This window comes from Vanacampus margaritifer, chromosome 19 (genome assembly GCF_051991255.1).
Source record: "Vanacampus margaritifer isolate UIUO_Vmar chromosome 19, RoL_Vmar_1.0, whole genome shotgun sequence".
NCBI classification, from domain to species: Eukaryota; Metazoa; Chordata; class Actinopteri; order Syngnathiformes; family Syngnathidae; genus Vanacampus; species Vanacampus margaritifer.
The window spans coordinates 9830043-9852403 of NC_135450.1; the positions used below are offsets into that span (position 1 = coordinate 9830043).

At 39.0% G+C, this 22361-nt stretch overlaps 1 long non-coding RNA gene across 1 annotated transcript in view; it reads left to right on the top strand.

The window, feature by feature from the left end:
* The first annotated feature begins 3473 nt into the window (after nucleotides 1-3473).
* Nucleotides 3474-22361, top strand: part of LOC144039687 (uncharacterized) — a 50152-nt gene continuing 31264 nt past the window's right edge. The window contains exons 1-3 of the long non-coding RNA XR_013289513.1: nucleotides 3474-3734; nucleotides 4066-4183; nucleotides 8121-8223. This is a non-coding gene — a long non-coding RNA (uncharacterized LOC144039687). The remainder of the gene's footprint in view (nucleotides 3735-4065; nucleotides 4184-8120; nucleotides 8224-22361) is intronic.

Here is a 22361-nt window from a genome sequence, read left to right on the forward strand (position 1 = left end):
CACTGCAATAAAATGTTACATCAATGTATATTTCATAGTGCTTTAACCTCAATGTGTGTGCCACATTTCGAGTAAAAGAAAGTGACAGATGAAGGCCTTATAAAGAATAGATTACAGAACAGAATAGGACTGAATGACATTCAGTGAGACCAATTTAAACATGCGGGCTTTCTCAGAGAGTGACTTATGATCCTTTCCTTTGTTTTTGATGCCATGAATTTTAATTATTACCAGAAATGAGACATGAGTGGAGCTGAGTCAGGGCTTTTTTTTTTGTTTTAAATAAATAACTCAAACTGGGTGTGAAGGCACAACAGTGCAGCTCAATAGTGCAGTTGAAGCTTCCTGCAGGCTTCATCACAGGCATGTAAAAAATATTGGAAGCTGCTGCACTCTTGTGGACGATATAGTGATGTACTCGACTGTATTTTTGCCCAGGATGAAGCTGGCCAGATGGACTAGTATAAAGTAAATGGATTGTACGTATATAGCACTTTTATCTACACCCTATTGTACTCAAAGCGCTTTACAAATGCTCACATTCACCTCGCCTCATGATAGTTTTTGCTGGAATGTATCATCACAAAAATTCTGTAATTCACATTGATCCAACGGACAGTAAAAGTGGAGGTTAACAAGGGTTGTCTGCAGACTATCGAAGCAGACAGACTGGTTATTTATTGATGCAAGAAAAGTAGGCCTATCTGAAAATTTAAAAGTTTTAAATTGGGTGATTTTTCAGAAAACTATAGCGCTGCTTTCAAAAATATTATTGGCAGACAAACTCAATTATAATAATTTAATTAAAATGTGTCAATAATTTAGACTACCGGTAATTGCTTTAAAGAACACCAAAACTGTGAGGGGAAAAAAAGCAAATAACACTATTAACTGTTGAAAAATAATACTGACAATGTGAGAAATTAACACTAAAAAGTACAAGTAAATAACAGATTTTAAAGTGTAAAAAGTTCACTTTTATGTGTCAATTAAATTTGTCATTTGTAGCCTTCAATCAACAACAGGGTATGCTAACGCTAACAAGTGTATTTAAATTAGTCATTTGTAGCCTTCAATCAACAACAGGGTATGCTAACGCTAACAAGTGTATTTAATTTTGTCATTTGTAGCCTTCAATCAACAACAAATGCTAACGCTAACAAGTGTATTTAAATTTGTCATTTGTAGCCTTCAATCAACAACAAATGCTAACGCTAACAAGTGTATTTAAATTTGTCATTTGTAGCCTTCAATCAACAACAAGTGCTAACGCTAACAAGTGTATTTAAATTTGTCATTTGTAGCCTTCAATCAACAACAGGGTATGCTAACGTTAACGTAACGAGATACTGAAAAAAAGTACCTGTCTTTGCTAATGGAAATGTGTCAGGAGTTAGAATCTTTAACATAACTGAACACATTAGTTGTCTCAAGCCAGGCCTTCCTTGTTATTGTGGCAAAAGTGAGGCATAAATTGTCTCGGCACTCTTGAAGGCCTCCAATACACACAAAGTGCAAATCAGCCATCTCTTCCACTCCAATTTGATATGTGTGCTAAACAAGCTAAGCCGCACATCATCGTCCGTGCCATTTTCTCCCTTTGACGCATCATCTTGTCCCGGCAGAGCTCAATTGCTATGATTGCTATGACGGGAAAAGGTATGACAGGCCAGGGGGCACAGCAAGACAGAGGGACGCTGCAATGTGCAATAAAAGTGTCATTTTTCAACTCCTCTGTAAACAGCTCGTAATGTTGAGATGAGCCATTGCCTATTATGGGCTCCGTCCAGCCGGTGCCATCAATAAACAGAGCAGGCGAGCTCGACATGAGCGACAGCTGAACCAATGAGGAGCGCCTCGTCTGGAGTCTGGACAAGCTCGGCCCTCCGTAACGCAGGTAAGACGACGCGTTTGTTATGGTTGAGCCTGGGAACAGACGCCGCTCCACAACACTTATCAAGCTGCCTTGTGAGGCACAAAACTTTGGGCTCAGGCCCGGGGAGGTTGGATCATGAATATTACAGAGGTTATGGGGGTTATGGGACAGCTTTATTACTTTGACAAACACCGTTTCTCCGCGGGGGCTTGCTTAGGTGGGAGGACAAGACAGCCGTATGCCTGCCTTGATTGCTGCGCTGAACTTTTTACTCCTCTGTGTGACTTTGGATTCACCCTTCCGAGTGTACATCTTCACCAAATGAGCGTTCATCTTCGGAACTCGCGGTTCAGCCAGCAGTCACATGTCCTTAAATTGAGCGGGTGTGAAATATTGTGACGCGGATGACATACGTTTGGACCTTTTTTGGCTACTCATTGACTACAAATACAAATTAATCTGGCCACTTTGTGCATAATTTGGGGCTTCATCACTTATCAAGAATGATTGTCGTCATTCACTATAGGCCCACTTTTTGTCAAAATGCTGAACCTCTCAATAGCTTTGCTTCACTTGTTTGTTAACCACGAGAACCAAAATAATAGAACCTCTCAGCTGCAGCATCACTAATTACAACCACAAGAATACTGTACACATATTGTTAAATTGGTATTTATCAGTATTCAGTACATGCTTGCCAAAGGGGGATATTTATTGTTAAAATACAATTCTTGGACTGAGATCTGACTGATTGTGCATTAGAAAGAAAGGCACTTACGCCCTCTTGTGGACAATGGGAACACTGCAATGTATATACAGTGCCATACAGCGCTTCTGCTTCAGCAATGTTTTTTGGGAGAAATACAAAATTGTGCACAGCCTAGCATTGGTGCCTTGATTGTAAATCAAAACAAAACATTTTTTTAATCCTTGCTTTCCCACTTTTTACCATCTCCCCTCTTCCTGGTGAGCTTGTGAAGTACATTTAATAAAGGCGAATGTAAATCCTCACCTGAAACATAATCAAATCATTGACCTGAGGGTCACCTTGTGAAATTTAATAAGTTTGTATCTAATTGTTTATTATTATTATTATTATTAAATATTCTAAGGATGTAGTGGCGTTATTATTAGGATTGGGGGAACGATTCACTGCACGATAAAATATTTTTATTCATAAAATGCCTTGTGATAACGGCACAGAAATGACAAGGCCAGAGTGTAGACAAAAAAAACCTCTATCTGCATAGTAACACTGCTACCTAGCGTTGTAATCAGGGAACACATGTATTATTTTGGCTTTTGCCATCAGTAGTGCAACAACAATAGTTAAACTAATCCCACCTCTACATCATAGTGGAAGAGTTGTGATTTAACCCTTACCGTTAGGCAAAACCAGGCAATTGCCTAAGCTCTCAAGTTACTATGGGACCCCATAAAATTCCACACACACTAATGGTCAATACAATTTTTACTTATTTGCGCACATTAATTATGTTTTTGATCAAAATCCTTTCGCTAAAATGCCATCACAATGCTTCCCGTATCGTGCGTGTCTTGCAACACCCCAGCTTCCACGCCATTGGATCAGTCCATTTTACTGCGCATGTGCAGAAAGTATCTCGAAAGTCGGCGGTAAAACAAAGCGAACTACGCGGAAGAGCGACAGAAGAAAGGAGAAAATAAACTAAAACCAACATAAAAAGAAGCTAACCGAGCGGGGTTCGAAAAGAGGAAGGAGGAGGAAAACAGTTTATTTCCAAGTTATTAAAAATGACTACATTCTTCACTGCGTCTGCGTCAGCGGCTAGTAGCAGCAACAACAGCAACGTCGACGCCTGTTGGCGACGCAAAACTTGTGAGTGTTGTATCAAAACTGCCCAGCAAGTAATATTTCCCCTGTATTGATAAATATTTATTTATCCCATTAAACTGATTTGAAATATGTAACCAGCAACATAATGTACAGTAGTGGAGTAGAGAGTGCAATATTTATTTTAATTTTAATTTTTTTGAAATGACCTGCTGCTTTGTGTGTTGTCTTTACAAAGGATGCCATGCTTACAAAGGGCTCCAAATTTCTTAAATCTGCCCCTAATTCTGGTCATGTGTGGATTGTCCATGGGGTGGCACTGCAAATTTTCCAACAATAAATAGCCCTTTTTTCTTTTTTACTGTTAAAACAACAGATCAGCTTGACTGGCTGCAGAAGTGAAGGCCGCTAATGTCCTTCGTCCTGCTGTTAGGAGAACAGAATGATGGATTCAAGCGGCCCGCTTGCCAAACTCACAATTCTGTTCCACATTGGTGAGTGCATCAAATCTGTCGTATCGTTTTAACTGCTTTTCAACTCAACCTTTTTCCATTGTGCTCCAATGTTGGATCTATCTCGTTCCATTCCGCAGCCCTTTGCTCATTTGATGCTAAACTGACATCATGCCCAACATCATGGACCGGAGGACAATGAAATGTTTCTTTCATTCCTTTTTTCCCCGCTTTTAAATAAGAAAGACAATCCTTTAGGGACATTGATGGATCCAATGAATATGACAGCTGATAAAATGCATCTTGGCTTGTTTATCCTCTTGAAAATGCAGACAGATTTTGTCAGTGCGAGGGAAGATTACATCATCACATCTGAGATTAATTACAAAAACAGTTTGGGAGGTAGCGACTAGCGAGAGTGATTTATCATCACTGATGATTTGTGTGCTTATTTGACGTAATATGTGTATTGTCCCCCTATTTATATCCCAGTGGGGTATACAGTATAATAAAAAAGGGGGGGATGTTCAATGTGACAAGTGCAGGGTATAAAGTGCTGCCTTCACAAGTGAAAATCAGGCACGGCTGCAGTTTTTTATTTTATTTATTTTTATTATTATTTTTTTTTAATCCTGAAGGCTAAAGGAGGGCTTGATCGATAAATATGGGCGCTAAAAAAATAATTTAAAAATATATTTTAAAATATATAAAATAAAATACTGGTGGGGCTTAACTCTACAGCGCCATCCCTGGTGACAATGCTGAATAATAATGATCGCTATTACAATAAAGCGTCAAATATTGAGAAAACGTTGACCCACCCGCCAGACTAACAGGGGCTCCCCCGTACGATCACACTGGGTGGCAGAGGTTTGGCACGCCACTGGAAAGCATGACTTCTTCATGGTGTTAATGGACTTACTTAACTCCTGGGCTTTGACGGGTGTTTTCCACCGAATTAAAGTGTCAGGGCCCACAAATCAGCGGGGATGACTGTAGGGCCTTGTGGGTTGTGTGTCCTTTCTTAATGGTTTGTTCACCGGACACATGAAATTGGAGACTTTAAACTGACCTGGTGCTACTGAGGCCCAGTTTGTACTTTTGTTTACGCACACATTCTCCTATGACAGCCATCTTGCAACAAACCCACAAATTGGGATTTTGTGCACGTTATACCTATTTCCTGACCGCTGATGAGTTTTTCTTGTGTATGTTATACAATCCCTAAATTGTGGTCACAATTGAGTATTTTGTGGCAACAGATTAGCATTGTGCAAACATATTATGTCTATATTGTGGCCACAATTTATTTATTGATTTTTGGGCCTGGGATTCAATTCGGAATTTATTTTTGATTCAAAAATGATTTTTGATTAAAAAAAATTAGATTGACAAGGAATTTCTGCTTCAACCTATAGATGTGCAAAAAATAGTGAAGAATAGTTACTTGGGTCTGCTTTGCAAAAACAGAATGACAAATGGAGAAATTAAAGTGTCATTTTTTTTAAACATTTATTACATTTTGAATTGTAAGGAAGTGCTTTTTTTCCGCAAAAACAGAATGTGGACCACAACTATAAATTTGATAGTTAATGTAATATAAATAAATCAATAAATATATAAATAAATAAAATCTATTCAGATTCGCAGTAAATGAGAATCTCGATTTTTATGTGAATCAATTTTTGACACATCTCTAATACTATATTTTATATTAATATATATATATATATATAAACACACTAAATTATCATAAACATTATTGTTAACCTGCACATATACCTTTGCCTCTTTCCCCCTTGTAGAATTTTGGCAAAACGGTAACATTTACTAAACAAATTGAGTAATCGAAAAATCCCTCAGCATCCGCGTTCCCGAAGAATTTCCATATTACAGCATGCGATACTCCCTGCTCACAGCGCTCCTACGCAGCCAAGCGGGCCCCGCAACCGGATAGCCAAAGGGATTCTACTGCAGCAGATGCAGCTCGGTGGTGGAAGAAGTGATGACCGCTGAATGTCTCCTGCTTTTTTTTTATTTGCGCTCATTAGGGCAGCACATAACTCAGTACTCCATTATCACTTCAGCAAAGAGCCACTGGAGGCTGGCAACTAGTGCAACTGCTCCAAGGCTTTGCTGGTAATCAACAGTTAGAGCTTTAAATATTTTAGTTCTGAATGGACGTCTACTGGCAGGAACATAATGATAGTAACGAATACAAGAGAGAATCTCAAAAGTGATTATGTGGTTTGATTTGGTGTTTAACCCCTTCAGTAACTTTGTATTCAGTGTTTTTAAGGCCCACTTGGAAGTGCTTCAATTTGTTGTTGTTCCATTTCGACCCTGCTAACCGCCAGAGGTGGTGCTCAGCAGAACGCAATGTCCCTTTGCAATTTGTTTTAAGACCACCCGAAAACCCCTTTGAGGGCCCAGAGGACGATGACCAAGGACAGAATGACATTGAGAAACCACATTGGTGACCTCTGTCCCAATTAGGGTACACGGGTTAAATAATTAAAATGATCTGATCTTACATGCAGGCTTCCAGGAGTCCAAAAAAATAATTAACTTGTCCTACAATCATTTTCCAAATTCAAAACGTAAACCGCAAAATAGACAGATGGGTGATGGTCATTTGCCAATATTTGAGACGTTTCATCATTTTGCATGTGGGCGGTGCATGACGGTGAAGTTTGATGACTGGCTATAAAAGACAAAAGTCCAATAACTCAACTCTACAATTTCAAAGCTCGAGCCAAACATATTGTGTCTGATGAACGTCCCACAGATGTGGTCCATTCGCATGTTGCTTCAAAACCAGTGATGCAAACTAAAGTCTTAAATTGATTTTGTGTATTCAGGCAGATTATGTAGCGTGGCAGATTAGCTTTAATTTCATCAACGTGATTGGCAATCAAAACAGTCTTGATGAGATGATGAGAATAACCATTCTGGTCACTTCACTGTCACCGCTACACACAGTGACACTTATTAAAAGCTACCTAGCTACCTATCTAGCATAGCACTAGCAGTGGCTATAAAGAAGCTGTAAAGCAAGGCTTTTAATATAACCTCCACAGGTGTTTATAAAGCTAGATAAGATAGCTAGCTACCTAGCATAGCGCTTTCAGTGCTATGCTAGGAACAGTTACAGCAGTGTCTTAGCTTTAAACAAGCTGTAAAGCAAGGCTTTTAATATAACCTCCACATGTGATTATAAGTATATAGTATATCGTATCGTATCGTATCGTATAAAGCTAGCTAGCTAGCTACCTAGCATAGCACTTACGGCTATAAGCAAACTGAGATTTAGTAAAAGCACGATTACAAGAATACACAAATAGACTTTTAGTCTATTATTCACGGTTGTTCTATGTACCCCTGTCGTGTTATATTGTTTATTATGTGGCAGTAAAGAGCCATGTGAGAAAACGAGAGGCCTTTCCTAACACAAGCGCAGGCTATTTTAATCTATTGACTCAAAGGGAAGGCAATATCGGAGCATAAGCACACAAGCATGTAAACACACACACACACAGGTCTCAAGATTATTTTGGCAAACGTTGAGTTTATTATTTCGTTTTATGGGGCTGGGAGGTGGGAGTGGGGCTTGTTTTGTGATACGGCGGCTCTGTTTGTGACTTTGTGAGAAAGGAAGCGCGAGCAAGATCAATACATCCTCTTCGTAGATTTCCAGCAGTGTGTGACGTGCGTGCGGGGAAGTGAGCCCGGCCGAGGATACTTTGCTTGTTATGGATTTGACATGAACTTGGCCCCCCGCCCCTCACAATGTGATGAATGTATTATTTAATCTTCCTGTCTTTGTTAACCTCTTTTTGGCAGCAGGCGCAGCGATTCTCTCGCTGTGAGTGGATGAAACAACATCTCCAGTTTGACCTTTAGATTCTGATGAAGTATAATAATAGACATTAAATAAAATAGAAGCTCTCACTACTGGAAATTGGTGTTTGTATTTCAGGCACACGTGGGTCACCTGGACAACAGGGATTTAAATGAACACACGGGGTGCGGCATCACTCAGACAGCTGCTACAATGAAAACCTGTAAGGGTCGCAGGAAGTGTAAGTGAGTCCCCGTAGTTCTGCTTTTGTGCAATGTACTCTCAAGCGAAATTAAAATGTTGCAATCATGAGCTCAAGACAACACAAGTGTCACTTGGCCCGAAAGAGTGAGTTCAACTGCAACACACTCTGCAAACATGGTGGACAGGTGCAAAAACACTATATTGTAAAGCCTTAGGGCCTTTCTGCTGGCCTAAATGTAAAGTGACTAGAACCTTGTGTCCCAAGTCCCGGAGGATTTTTCTGTTGTTTTGTTCCGCTTTTATGCAGGTCCCGTCCCTGCAGCCAGGTTTTGTTTGCTTTTTTAGTCTAGTCAGCGAGCCAATTGGTATGGAAGACCAATAATGTAAAAAAGAAAAAGAAAAAAAAGAAAATTAAAACAGATCTACAAAAATATAATTTAAACATTAAATTAAAAACTAAATTTAAGGGGAAATAAATGCAACAGAAAATACATATAAATGAATAAATAAATAGTAAATAAAAGAGACTCAAAAAATAAAAACAAATATAAAAATAATTATATAAATAGGATTGCTGACACTCACAGCATGAAATGCGCCACTAAGTGTTATTCAAAAAGGGTTGGAGGTTCAGTTTCCAGTTTTGAAAATCTGGTCACTTGAATTTTTGTCCAATCAGATTTCAGTCTCTGTGCTGCCATGTCAAGCAGGGCTTTAATGCGTCTCCCAAGTCATTAAACACAACATTACTTTATTGTGGTCACAAGACAAGCTAACAGCTAGCCTAGCTGTTAGCTTATCTTCTATCATCTTATTATCTTATCATCTACTACTACTATTCTGTGTTCCATGCCTTGTGGCACCAGGCTGCCTCCGACAGGTCAATATTGGTACTACAACAGACAGCTGGTGTGGGGAAGGAGACAAAGGAAACAAAAAAATAGGTGCAGTGAAGAAGAAATATGAACAGCAGAGACAAAATCAGAAATAGGAATAAAAACATAAAACTAGGTCACTAAATTCAAATTAGAAAATCACTGAGCTCAACACAACTTCCACGCAACATTTTAATGCAGTTCATTCATAAAACCACAAATCCTTTTTTAAAACAACCCCTAATAAGCGTTGCAATTTTCTTCAAGGGCCAACACGAAATCTATGGAAAACAGGCGTCTTAGTGTGTGGAGCTTATGATTACATTTTCCGTCTCGGTCAGGTTAATGCAAGACATCATATCATTTTTCTTCATCTCTATAATTTTCCCTGATTGTCTTCGGGTTAGTTCTTTATATTAATGTACCTCAGTGGAATTCTTATGATTTTGCAAGGCTTCATTCAGCCCATTGTTAAGAGCTCAACTGCGCCGAAAATTTTTTGGTTGAGGCCACAACAGGATTTTTTATTTATTTTTTTAAACTAGTATGCTAACTTATCAGTCAGCGATTCATATGCAATTGCCTGAAAGTCAAATGTGTTGCTATTTGTTTTATCTCATAATCTCACTTCATCGATAACAATCACATGATTATTAAAATGACAATTTGTGCTAATGTTTTTGAAAAAAACGTGTGATAGGTTAAAGTGTGTTTTGAGTGGACCTGCGTGCGGGAAGAAGTCAGCCTAAAAATAAACGTCTTGCCAGCGGCCTCAGACAATGACAATATTCTTTGCAGTTTAGAGACGTCAGAGCTTTTGGGCACGTGCCAGTTTGACATCCTTAAATGGGAACCATCTCGGTCATCTTTGGGTCAGAGACATTTCCTTGGACACAGAATTCCATTTATGAGTTTTCAGTTACTAAATGGCTACTTTAGAAACCGATGGGACGCGGGAGTTTTGACACGTCTCCAACAGCTGTATTTACCAGTATACAGTTTCGTATTGCCACTTTTTATTGACATTTAAAGAGAGACTATAAATGTGACTATTTTTGGTCACGTGAGGCAGTGATGTAATGCATGTATATATGTAATGCATGTAAACCTGTCAAGGACTAGTCCTTGACTAAAAGGCCAACATTCTGCTTTAAGGCTTGACATAACAGTGAAGGTTTGAGTTAGCTTTGAAAACCACTTGCGAGGTGAACATAACAAAATCCATCTGCCTCATCATTGAGCGTCGACCTCTTAAGACTGCAGTTGCCCCCACACCGCTGGAGACAATAGACCACAAACCGAGCCAGGAAGCTCAGGCCCTCAGATGATTTACTGCTTTCTCTCCTCGCTTACAGAACAAACCTCTGACAAATCCACTCAACCGACTAGAATCGAAATAATGACACATTTCTGTCTTTACAAGGTTGTCCATATTAAAAAGCATTTGGAAAGAATAATTGAGCAATGCCTACGGGCCAAGATCTGTTCGACACATTTCTGGGAAGGAAGTGAATGTCAATACATATGTTTCTGGTTCTTTCTGCCCTCAATGATCCATTATATGACAGTGGATCTGGAAGCCGGAGTTGAGCGGTCTCCAACGTCCCATCATGCGCATGCCTCAACAGCATGCCCCCATCTGGCCAGGATGCCGGAGGTTTGGAGTTGTGCTCAGACTCAGTGTTGGAGATGACTTAATAAAGAAGCTTGAAATCCCCCCCCCCCAAAACTCATCTTGCACGCACAGAGGAAACATTTTCAACCAATCGATCTGCACACTTGAGAATGTTTTGCTGAGTTTTGCGCTATCCTCCGCAGTGCTGGTTCTCCACGGCCCCCCGGGGGGAGGTTGAGATTAGCTAGAATGTGATGAGATGGTGACAAATAGACAACACTCCCTCACATTGACGATCCGGTACGCAAACCACAACGGAGGAGAGGACGACTCCGATTGGGCCGGAAAGTCAAACAAAACAAAAAAAAAAAAGAGACTCAGTCAGGAAGCAAGATATCCATTTCATGGCCCCGTCTGTTTAGCTGCCACCTGTTAGACATGATCATTACCACGGTGCAAGGGGCGGGAGGGGGCTCAGCCGGCCACATTTATATCAACAAGCCGGGATAAAACTGTCTAATTATCCCCCACGGCCCCCCCTGTTTGGCCCTCGCAACTCTCCTCGTGAGCTGGTACCATTTGCCTGCCGGGCTTGCGGCCAACTTGTGCAGGATGGCATGTTAAAGCCCGTCCTAATGACAGCTCTCTTTCAATGTCAGGTTGTTGTAAAATGCTTTGGGCAGCTTATGCACATTATTCCCAACTAGTCCAACTCAATGGAGGCTCAACAATTCGCAACTGGCAATAACACACACAAAAAAAGAGCACAGTATTTTATTTTATTTTTTTAGCCAACACAAAATCAATGACAGTTTTTTTCGGAATTAAATTTTAGGCCCAGATCAAAAATGTTAAATTTACACTTGATACAAGACTGGGTTAAAATTTGATATTGGTTGGGTCCTACTTTTTTAAGTCTAGCACAAAGCACAGTCTAACTTAACAGCTAAACGTAAGAGTCTAACGTTACACCACTTATGCCACCATTTAGACTTTTTTTTTTTTTTAACTAGTCTAAAATCTATTCTTCTTTTTGTTACCAAATTGCCAGATGCGGCGGCGGAATGGTGGCTCCGTTCTTGTGTGAAGATAGCGCGTCTACCAAATTCACAAACTGGATTTGCTCGGCACGAAACAGGTGCCTGTCTGCGAAAATACAGAACACGTATTTGCGTGATCAGGAAGTTTGATAAAAAAAAAAAAAATGTTAAAAGATAAGCTAACTTGTTAGCTGCCACATTCAGACATGCTACATAAATCGTTGAAAGACGAACAAAAATGAGGTGATTTGTCTCAAGTCCACTAGTCATGCAGTGTTTTATGTGGACATGAATAAGTAAAAAAACAACGCAATAGGACAAAGGGACCATGTTGAAAGTGGGTCTTCCATGTCAGACTGAGCATGAAGTCGATTACTGAGGGATACTTTCAAGTTCCATAAAACGAGTGGTGACTCACTTTGCAACATATCAATTCTCTGTATGAGCGTAATTAGCTTCTATCATTTTCATAAAGAAACCATCCTTCCACAGAATACAAAGGAGAGGCATGTTGTTTGTAGTATACCATTCGTGAAGAATCAAATTCATTGTATTGCTACGGTTAGACACGTTTTAGTCACAAACGTCATTTAAGACGAGCACCGGTAAATATGATGCTAACGACCAGAAATCATGAAAGCTTTGATTCTCAGTTGCAAACTGAGAGAAGACCAAACATAAACACTTTGCACCTGTGCAAAGCTGACAATGAGCATAACAGTTTTGATCGCCACAGATGGAATGTGGTGGGTAGCAGCGGGGAATCCGTGTTCTCCAGGGAGGTAGCATTAAGGTCTTAATTAGGACGCGGGGGGGGGAACCATTCAGAGTACTCTGGCATGACGAGGGACGCAGCAATGGGAAACCGGAGCGGATCGTCTTTCCTAGTTCAAGGCTAATTGCTGAAAAGGGATCTGACATAGATGTGCAGGCGGTATGTAGTGTGATCATGAGAGGTCACCGCCACTGCTTGTTGGACTAATCTGTTTGTTTTCGGTAGATCCTTGTTGTTCCAGACACTTCTGATCAGCAACATCGGAAACATATTCACCCAGCATTGACAAATACATGTTTTGTCGAGAGTAGGCTTTTGTATACTCAAGCAGATTTCTTATACACAACCGGGGGACAGAAATGTCACTCACCAGAAGCTGTCCCGTGGCGTGTTTACTTCCAGGAATCCGGTCATCCCAGGATCTCTGATAAAGCGGCAGCTGTGGCAGATATGATTACTGCAAATGGCCACAGTCTGGACACGGGCCTATAGTTGCAAGTGCTCTAGAGTTTGTAGGGCATAGTATTAACAGAGTGTTAAAAAAAAAAGGGATAAACTATACATATTAAACTCAATTTGAGGCAAAAGATGGAGAATTGCATTGCTCAGGCAGACATTTTGTGAAAACGTGTCCTTGCTAGCTGGCTAACGCTAACTACGTACGTATACTTGCATTACCAATTACGTGCCTCACCTCCACCTGTGTTTGACTTCTTTTTTTTTTTACAGTTATATTTCATTCGCCTTCATACACGTCAACGCCATTAATGGCAAAGCTCACAATCACCTTGAAAACTATAAGTTAGAAGCACAATGACGCAACGGGCATGTCTTAGCGCCTAGTTAGTATGATTATACACACGTTCAGTTGCAGTGTGAATATTCACTAAAAGAATAATCAACTTATAATATAATTATTTAATTTCATACCGAGCAGTTTAGCGCTCTAATTGATTAAGGCTACAAAATTCATACAGAGTCTTACAGCCCTTAGAATTGCTTCTTTGATTACTCGCAAAATTTTAGGGAAATTCGTCATTTGTGTAAAATTTTAGGATGAACCTAAAATTCTCTTTAGGTGTACTTAATTTGATATTCAAAACAATTGATTTCCTGGTTCACTTAGAATTTTTATTGAAATGGTCCTCTTTATCACATTTTGCCTTTACGAGACCAAGATGATGACACCTTTACAATTAATCAAACGTATCTCGTCAAGTCGCCATTGATAGGTTTCAAACAGGATGTTTTTTTAAAGGGAAGTGGCCACTGAGTTTACAGAAGAGCATAGAAATTGACATCCATGTGTTTCAAAGTAATATTAAAGCAAAAAAAAAAAAGTACTTAAAACCGTGAAAAAACGGACATGTGCATTGACAAGTTTAGAGGTCAAATGAAGTTCACCTGGGAACGATTACAATGCATTTGAGTTTCATTAACATTATTGTAAAAAAAAAGCGCATGTACACGGTTTGGTTGCCAACTGCCAATCAGCTCGTTACCTCCCTGCTTGTGCTGCTCAGCTGTTTCTTGTTTTGTGATTTGCCTGTATGAGTATTTCAGTCTCCTGGTTTTGGCTGCACTCTTTTTTTGGTTGCTTGTTCTAGTAAGGAATGTGTTGAGATACATTTTGAGTTTTATCAATTTTGAATCACAGAACAAAAATGAAAAATAAAATAAAAAGGTATGCCTCTTTTCAGCATATACCGGTAAATCAAAAACTGATTGATGCCGGGCGATTTGCACTTATGTTTCCGCCGCCATCCTGAGTTTATAGCTACCTAATATCCTTCTGTGAAATTGAGGTTATGGTGCGACTGTGAATATTTTATCTTAACTGGCTGAAGCAATTGTTATGGTTATCCAAAAGCCCTCCTGGGAATATTCCTAATAAACGACATTTGCAGACTTGCTGTGAAAAAGCTTTTCTCTCTTGGCCTTTTCATTGACTTCATTTTGAAAATTTTCTTCCACATAGCAAAATTCATGGCCAAATATTACAACGTGAGCCTGGAGAGATAATTCAGTCGACGACTTGACAATTGACAGCGTACAAACTTTACCGTGTAGCCTGTAATGAAAATACAAGTGCTCATCTTTCTCTTTCAAAGACAGTCACTTTAAATCAAATTAATTTCTGTTAAGGCCGATGCATGTATTATTTATCTCTCTGACTGATTTGTCTGAAGTTCCTGTTGGAAAGACAGCTTGCTTTTGGATCCAGAAATCAAAATGTTACCTTGTACTTACTGTTTCCCCAGTAGAAAGCAAAATATCCCCTGCTTTGAAGCAGTTAGTGCATAGAGATAAAAATCTATCTGAACTCGGAAGACAGGGCTCCACTGGGAGCAACTAAATTGAATCTAAGGCTGCACCCGACAGACCACAGGATATGCCTGCAAAACGTAGAACTATCAAAATGGTGAAAAGGTCTGTTAGTGCCCATTCATATAAACTGTCTTGTAATGTTCTCAGGCCCTTAGAGGATTACTTGGGGAAAAACTACAGGAAGGGGAGAATGGTTTTCACATAAGTTTTTTTTTTTTTTTTTTTTTTTACACACACTACAGCTTTTCTCTCCTCCCTGCAGTTAAATTTTGTATTCCACCGGGTCCCGGAAGGAAGCAGCCCAGTAAATCCCTGCTGCAAGACTTAAAACGGAAACAGTATCTTAGGACAGGTGAAAAACTTAAAGATAAGTATGTCCAGGCCCCTTGCCTTTTGTCTCCAGAGGGTAATCATCCAGCCACACAATGTAAAGGCGCAGGCGTGGAGTTTAAATTTAGCTAGGCAGGAAGCTATAATGATGAAATAACACTCGCTCGTTTTTGAAAACAGAGATCCTCCTGATGAAACATCTTGCACTCGCTGGGTTATAAGCCGCCGCCTGGTTTTTAAGACTTAGTTTTCGGGCCAATTTGCAACCTTAAGCGGTGCATGTGTAACATTTAAAACCAGGGGGTTCTCTTGAGGTGGATTAGGAAGCCTTCAGTTGGCTGTAATGGACTAAGCACTTGTAAGGTTTTCTTTGGAGGAAGGTAAACAATGAGAAGGCCGTCACAAAGGATACCCATATGGTTTAATGATTTCAATTCAAATATTATAATACTTGATTGGAGCGTTAAAATGTCAGGGTCACATTTTTTGGGAGTTGATTTTAACTCCTGAAGTGTAAAGTGTATTGTTGAAATTGACACTAGTATCTTCTTTTAATTAACTCTCTACCAGAGTAAAAATATTTAGTTATAGTATTAACATTTTTAGTAAAGAAACAACTCGTTTTGAGTGTTAAAAAGTACAACACTAGAAGGTGTAATTTTTTACACAGCACACTAGTGTAGTGTAAAATCAACAATGGCCATTATTGACTAGTGTTGAACTTCAAGTACCATCAGGGTTGTTTTAACTCCATTTCAGTGTAAAAAAAAAAAACACTTTCAAAAGACCTATATAGACTGTGAATATGAATAGTTACATTTTACTCTGTAGTATTTTTTGGGGCTCTCAACTAGTGTAAAATACTTAGTTAATATTAATATTTATAGTGTTAATGAAAGCAACTCGTTTTGTGTGTTAAAAAGTACAACACTAGATGGTGTATTATTTTTCCACTACACTAGCGTGTATGTAGTGTAATACAAACAATGACCATTATTGATTAGTGTTGAATTTCAATTACCGTCAAAGTTGTTTCAACTCTCTCTGTGTAAAAAAAAAAAACATTTTCAAAGTTGTTTTAACTGTATTTAGTGTGGACCAACGTAGATACTTTTGAATAATAAAATTTTTACTCAGTAGTATTTTTTCACTGTATACCAGACTCAAGTATTTAGATAATATTAACATTTCTAGTGTATATTTAGTGTGGACCAATATAGACACTTTTGAAGTGTTAAAATGAACACTAGGTGTTGAATAACCCTGATTTTGATCTTTTTAGAGCAGAGAACTTCGTTTTGACCTTAAATATCCCAATGCAAGTGTTCCCTGTGGCTCCAGGGGAAGATGCATTCACAGGACATGGCATTAAAAAAAGATTTGAAAATAAAATGAATGCTTGCGCCCTGACAGGCAAAAATGATGTGCCTTGAATTTAAACGATCTCGAGGGCTTTCCCTACATAGCCCCGTGTGGCTGCCATGCTGTAACTTAGTAATCACTGTCGGGGTGTGTCTGTTAAAGGGGATAAAACATCCACCATCTGCTGCACTCTAAGCGCTTGTCATGGCAAGATGAATACGAGTGTCATCAAGTGTTGATGGTATCCAAAACACCGCTGAGTGCCTCATGGAGCAAATTGCAAAAGTTATCTGCAAAATGGGTGTCAAAGTTTTCAAATCAACATTGTTTCCCTGCAGTCCCAAGCAAACAAAAATGTGAAAACCTCAATAGCAGTCGCATCATTATTTGGTAGTTAAAGGAAATCAGCGGGTCGCTGTGAGCCGATGAACACGTGTTTCACAATATTTACACATCTGCTTTAATCTGAGCAGTTCATTTATTTTAACTTTATTAAAACAAACACACTTGAGTGTTGGCAGCTGGCTAACCGAATGGAAAATAAAAGAAAGTGCAGCATAAACTCATATAGTCAATTGCTTCAGGATGAGGAATCTCAAAAACTTGAGTTCAAAGCAGGAAAATGGAGATGAAGCCATACAGTACATTTTTTCTTGGGTGTATGTTGTTACTGTTACAAGTCAGTTTTGTAGATGCCACCCATTTTTTTCAGAACGGAAACTTCAAAAAAACATTTAAAAAAACGCTGTTCCAATTGTTAATACCAAAACATGCCATGACCATCTGTTCTCCCTTCCCTCGCTTTGGGGAGGATAGAAGAGGTTTGCAGTGATGCGCAACCTCAATAAAATAGCCCTGATCCAGAGAGACATCCTTCCATTTGTCCACTGCTAATTCATTTGGGAACTAATAGTGAAAGACAGTGAAAGGGGTCATCTGAAAGACATCTGTAAACATGTCAGTAAATCACCCTCAGTGATGGCAGGGAAATTCCCCCCTCCTCCTCAGAATCATCTTGTGGCTGGATGACTACATGGCCAACGGAGGACATTAAGATTATTCCCAGATTGTTTTTTCGCTCCCAATAAATGATGGGAACCTTTTCAGAGATTTAAGTTATTTGAAAAAAACAAGCAAAACAGGTTCGCAAGTTGGTGTATCTTGGACACCGACTTGCACGGCTCATATCATCTAGGTCGGACCTATTTAAGAAAAGAAAGAATAACAAACAAGTTTGAAATATATGCAGTAAGGTTTGCGTGTCTCTGTGGAGGTGAGAGAGTAGCTTGCGATTGGTGGAGAACACGGAAGTGAGGGAAGCTAGCTTGTAGCTCCGGCCGTGGGACAAAAACTAGCCTGTTTTTGTTGTTCGGTTATGTTACGAGTTACGACCGACAGTAACCTGTTGTGCTTTCCAAATAAACCTTCTGGAAAGATGTGTCTCTTTTGGGACGCTGCAATAATTATATTATAATCCTTTTGCGTTTGATCGTCAGCGGCACAGCTGTACGGGAATACAAATGGAATAAACACAAGACAACGAACAGATAATCCTGATGTTTCTGCTCTTCCAGTTCCCTTCGATCAAATATCTTTTGCCTGAGGATCTGTCCAATTCACATAATGCTAGATATCCATCATCATGAAATCCAACAAAGGATTAAGCTAAATTGCTAATGAACTTCTAAACCTTAGCTATTATTAGCATTGTAATCTAAAATATTGTATTCCATGATGAATGGCTAGTAATTGTGTACAAGTCTTTTCTTATAAGATATGCACACAGTTTAACAAGAAAATTAACCACACAATTGACGTGACAATAATAATGATTTAAATTACACATATTGGTAAAGCACTGTAGATAAAATGTCCACAGACTGATCTGTGCTAATTTGTGGCCACAAAATACTAATCTGTGGTTTACTTGGCAGCTGGGTAGGAAAATCGAGCACTCCATTTTTTATAGAAATGGTAACATGAAGAGCTAAAGGCTAAAGCTACACAATGGACAAGGATAGTATGACTGAAGTTTATTTTACTTCACAAATCATATTATTTATACTTGAAAATGTGTATTATAACACAGTTTGTATTTTTAGGGAGGAAGGAAGGAAGGATGAAAATATATACGGTGTATATATATTTTTGTTTCATTACAGTCAACCTAGCAACCTAGTCAGCGTCACTTGTTGCTGCAAAGTGGCTACTAAACACAAACAGCAATTGAGAGCAGCCCCGTAGATCATTAATTTGAATTAAAGGATTATCTTGTTTTGTTGCTGTTTGTTTTTTAAAGAAAAAATAAATAAAGGATTATCTTGTTGATGGCGTTGGCAAAAATAGGATGGCAAAAAGTATAAAGTAAGCTAGTCACAATTTAGCTAGCAATGCAAAGACTGGTTTGGGACCAGTGAAGTCTGTGTGATAGTGAACATGTAAATACAGCTAAGTAACGTAACTTGGAGTTGCGTTGGCTGATGGAAAATGTCTGTTTGGTTCACAAAATTAACATAAAATAAGTGAAGCAGTGTTACTAGCTAGACGTGGAGATGTTTGCCTGTATGCTACGCTCTGTTTTCTTAGCCGGACATCCAAGTTGTCATGCGAATGATGTTCAGATCACTAATTTTCATTTTGTTTCTTCAAATTAGCATTTTGTAAACACTATTTGTCGATATTGTGGCCACAATTTAAACTCCTCCCACCCTTCCTCCCCCCACATGTCACGTCTGGGACTGAATACACTTGAAAAATTCACAATTGTCACATCAATCTGATTACTACGCTGGAATTTCACAATTTGTGTAACTCCAAAAAGTTGTGCCGTTTCTCAAATTTGAGAAGCCAAATACTGACACGTCTGACATGTCTGGTTATTGTTGAAAAGGCATGAAAGGCTCTTCAGTTTGTGCAGGCTTTCAACAAATGGTTACTCTGTGTATCCAAACTTCATTCCCACAGTTATTCTTGCAGATGTGTATCTGGATTTTTAGTAATATTTCTGTCAATATTTACACTTTTATGTCGTCTTTTTTTTTTTCAACTGACAGTTGCTTGTTCAACAGCAGACATAACACTTGTGCTGTAAACACGCATGAAAAACGCTAAACCGTATATCAACATCCATCTAATCCATATGCTCTGACAACTTTATTGTGCTCATAAAATAATCGCAACTGCCCTCAAGCACATTGTATTTTTAGTCGTTTTAAAAAAGGCTTAAATTACAGTCCGACGGCATCAAGATGAATTTATTGGCAGCGCTAATGTGAGTACACTTTTTTTTTCTTGGTGAAGAAAGGGAATTTTCCTTTGCGCGTCCGTGCCAAGAGCGGGAGGGGGAAATCAATTCCATTCAACTATTCGTCAACTCCCTTTAGAAGCATTTAATAGTGATAAAATTTATGGTTGTAGTTTCCAAAGGATATTGCCAATGAAGTTCATCTTTATGAAAGTGGTTGTAAAATGCTACCATTGTCTCACATTTTGGGTGATAGTTCAAACCTTGGCCACAGTTTGAAAGTAGAAAAGAGTTCAGAGAGGAGAATAAAGGCCGAGATGGATGCTTATATGTATTTATCGGCCGTCTGCCTGTCTATGCACACAACATATATAGAGTGCACACCAAGCTGTCCACATGGAATAGAAGAGAGATGAGCAATGACAGAAACAGATAACTTTCAGGAATCCACTGAAGCAAAGAGTGTCCAGAATGAAGTTTCCATATGTATTAAGCGCTTGTTGCCCCAAGACGCATGACAGCAAACTCTTGTAGCTTCTCTGTTGGCAATTAAAAATTATATGAAAATGTAAACACAATAGAAGACAGCGCCCCTCTGATCGTCTGCCATTTCCTAATTTTCATCATTTGCGCAACTTTCGTCTTGCCGTTTCACCTCGATTCCAATTACTGTATTCAACACATATTATAAAAAATCTGTGAGTCATAATATGTATCGCAATTCAGAGTGAAAGCCTTTTTATTTGACAGCGTAGAGTTGCCTATAATGAAGTCATTAAAACATGGAAAAGCGTTGCAGATCCAACATGGAAGAGAGGACAAGGGAGTTCTGGTCGGAGTGAGTTATGGATCATCTAGGAGCCGTTAAAGGCCAGCGATGAATTAACATGTACTTAACTTTTTTTTTTTCCTTTTCCTTTTTACATTGACACAAGGAAAGAAATGTTCCTGCTTTTCTTCAGGATGTGCCATTTTCTTCTCTTCATCTCTCTCGAATTCTCCCGCTGAGGCGTCAAGCCGTCAAATTGAGCGTTTAAAGGCCTTTACGGCTCCCTGCAGATGCTTCCTCATGATGCCCAGAGTCAACTCGCGGGGTCAGGGAGGAATATCAACTTGCAGGGAGGAGAGAAAATCTTCCCCCAAAAGAACCTTGGCAAAACTACTGTAATTTACTTTCATATGGCCCATCAATCAAACCCGCTGTTCTCATTTTGTTGTAATTGCTGGGAAATGGTGTAAATCATGGAGAGACTGTGAAATGAGCATTGAAAGGAAGGCGCGCGCGTGAGTCACTCAATAAGATCTCATTCATGTCTACACAGTTAAAACATTGGATTATGATGATTTTATATGTGATTGTCAAATAAAGAAAAACTAAATCATTTTAAAAAATCGTATTTTTGAAATAAATTGTTGATTATGGCACTTAGTGATTTTTTTCCTTTTAATTAATAATAATGAAAATGAAATAAATTCAAATAGCTGAGCAATTGACCACATAGTAAATTCAAACTGTAATTATGTGAACGGATAGTCTCCGAGTTCTCAGAATGGACTCGCGTCTGCATGGGACAACGCCATCAACATTAAAGCATGCATCTGTCATATCCCCGGTGAATAGGAAGATCCTTTGTGAGTCAGTTTAGTGATTCTGTTCAGCTGACAGGTGGCGGAAGTAATGTTAGAGGTGTGGAAACCCCAAAGCTAACAACAACAAAATGGACTTGATGGCTTTTCTCTTAATATCCTGTTGCTTAAGGGTGTGTTTTCCTACCTTTTGTGAGTCAAGGCACATATTTTAAATTAACATTTTTAATGGCAAACCACTAAGAAAAGATGTCAGAAAAAGTATACAGTATACGGTAATCCCCCTCTTATCACAGGGGTTACATTCCACATTAGCAGTGCAATAAGTGAAATCAATTATATAGAAATACCCTATTCAAATATTTTATAGGCATGTTGTTAATAGCATTTACGACACTTTTTTTTAGAGGACTTCAAACACAACACACAAAAATATACAAATCCCCGTTCCCCTCATACTAACAAACTTAGCATCTCAACAATATACTACATCAATAATCATGCCCAAAGAAACATGACATGAACCTACAGCCGTCATTTTCTGTAGGCGTAAAAAGCAGGATTACAGCAGATGACGCTCAATCATTTTCAACAAAAACTAAGCTGTTCGGAAATACTTCCTGTTTTGTTCTTTTTCTTTCAAATTTGTCTCAAACTAAATAAGTGTGCCACCATCTGTAGTGGTCAAAAGTGGAATTACACCCAATATGATTGAGAGTTAGAGAGTTAGATCATGTCAGATCATATCACGTCTGTCGTCATCAGTCCGTCAGTACTGAAGGACGGTCCATGGGACTTGGTTTCCCTGGCAGACTGATGATTGACGGTAACTTTGAAACACTGACGGATTAAGCGCTGACTGAAATGATTTTTGGGCGGTGAGGAAAGAGAAGCATTTAGAGTATAAATTATATATATATATATAAGGATGTACATTAAAATAAAGATGACGGAGTGATGGACTGGGGCTTCCTGAGATAATGACGGACTGACGATGACAGACTTCCGGGTCCACTGCT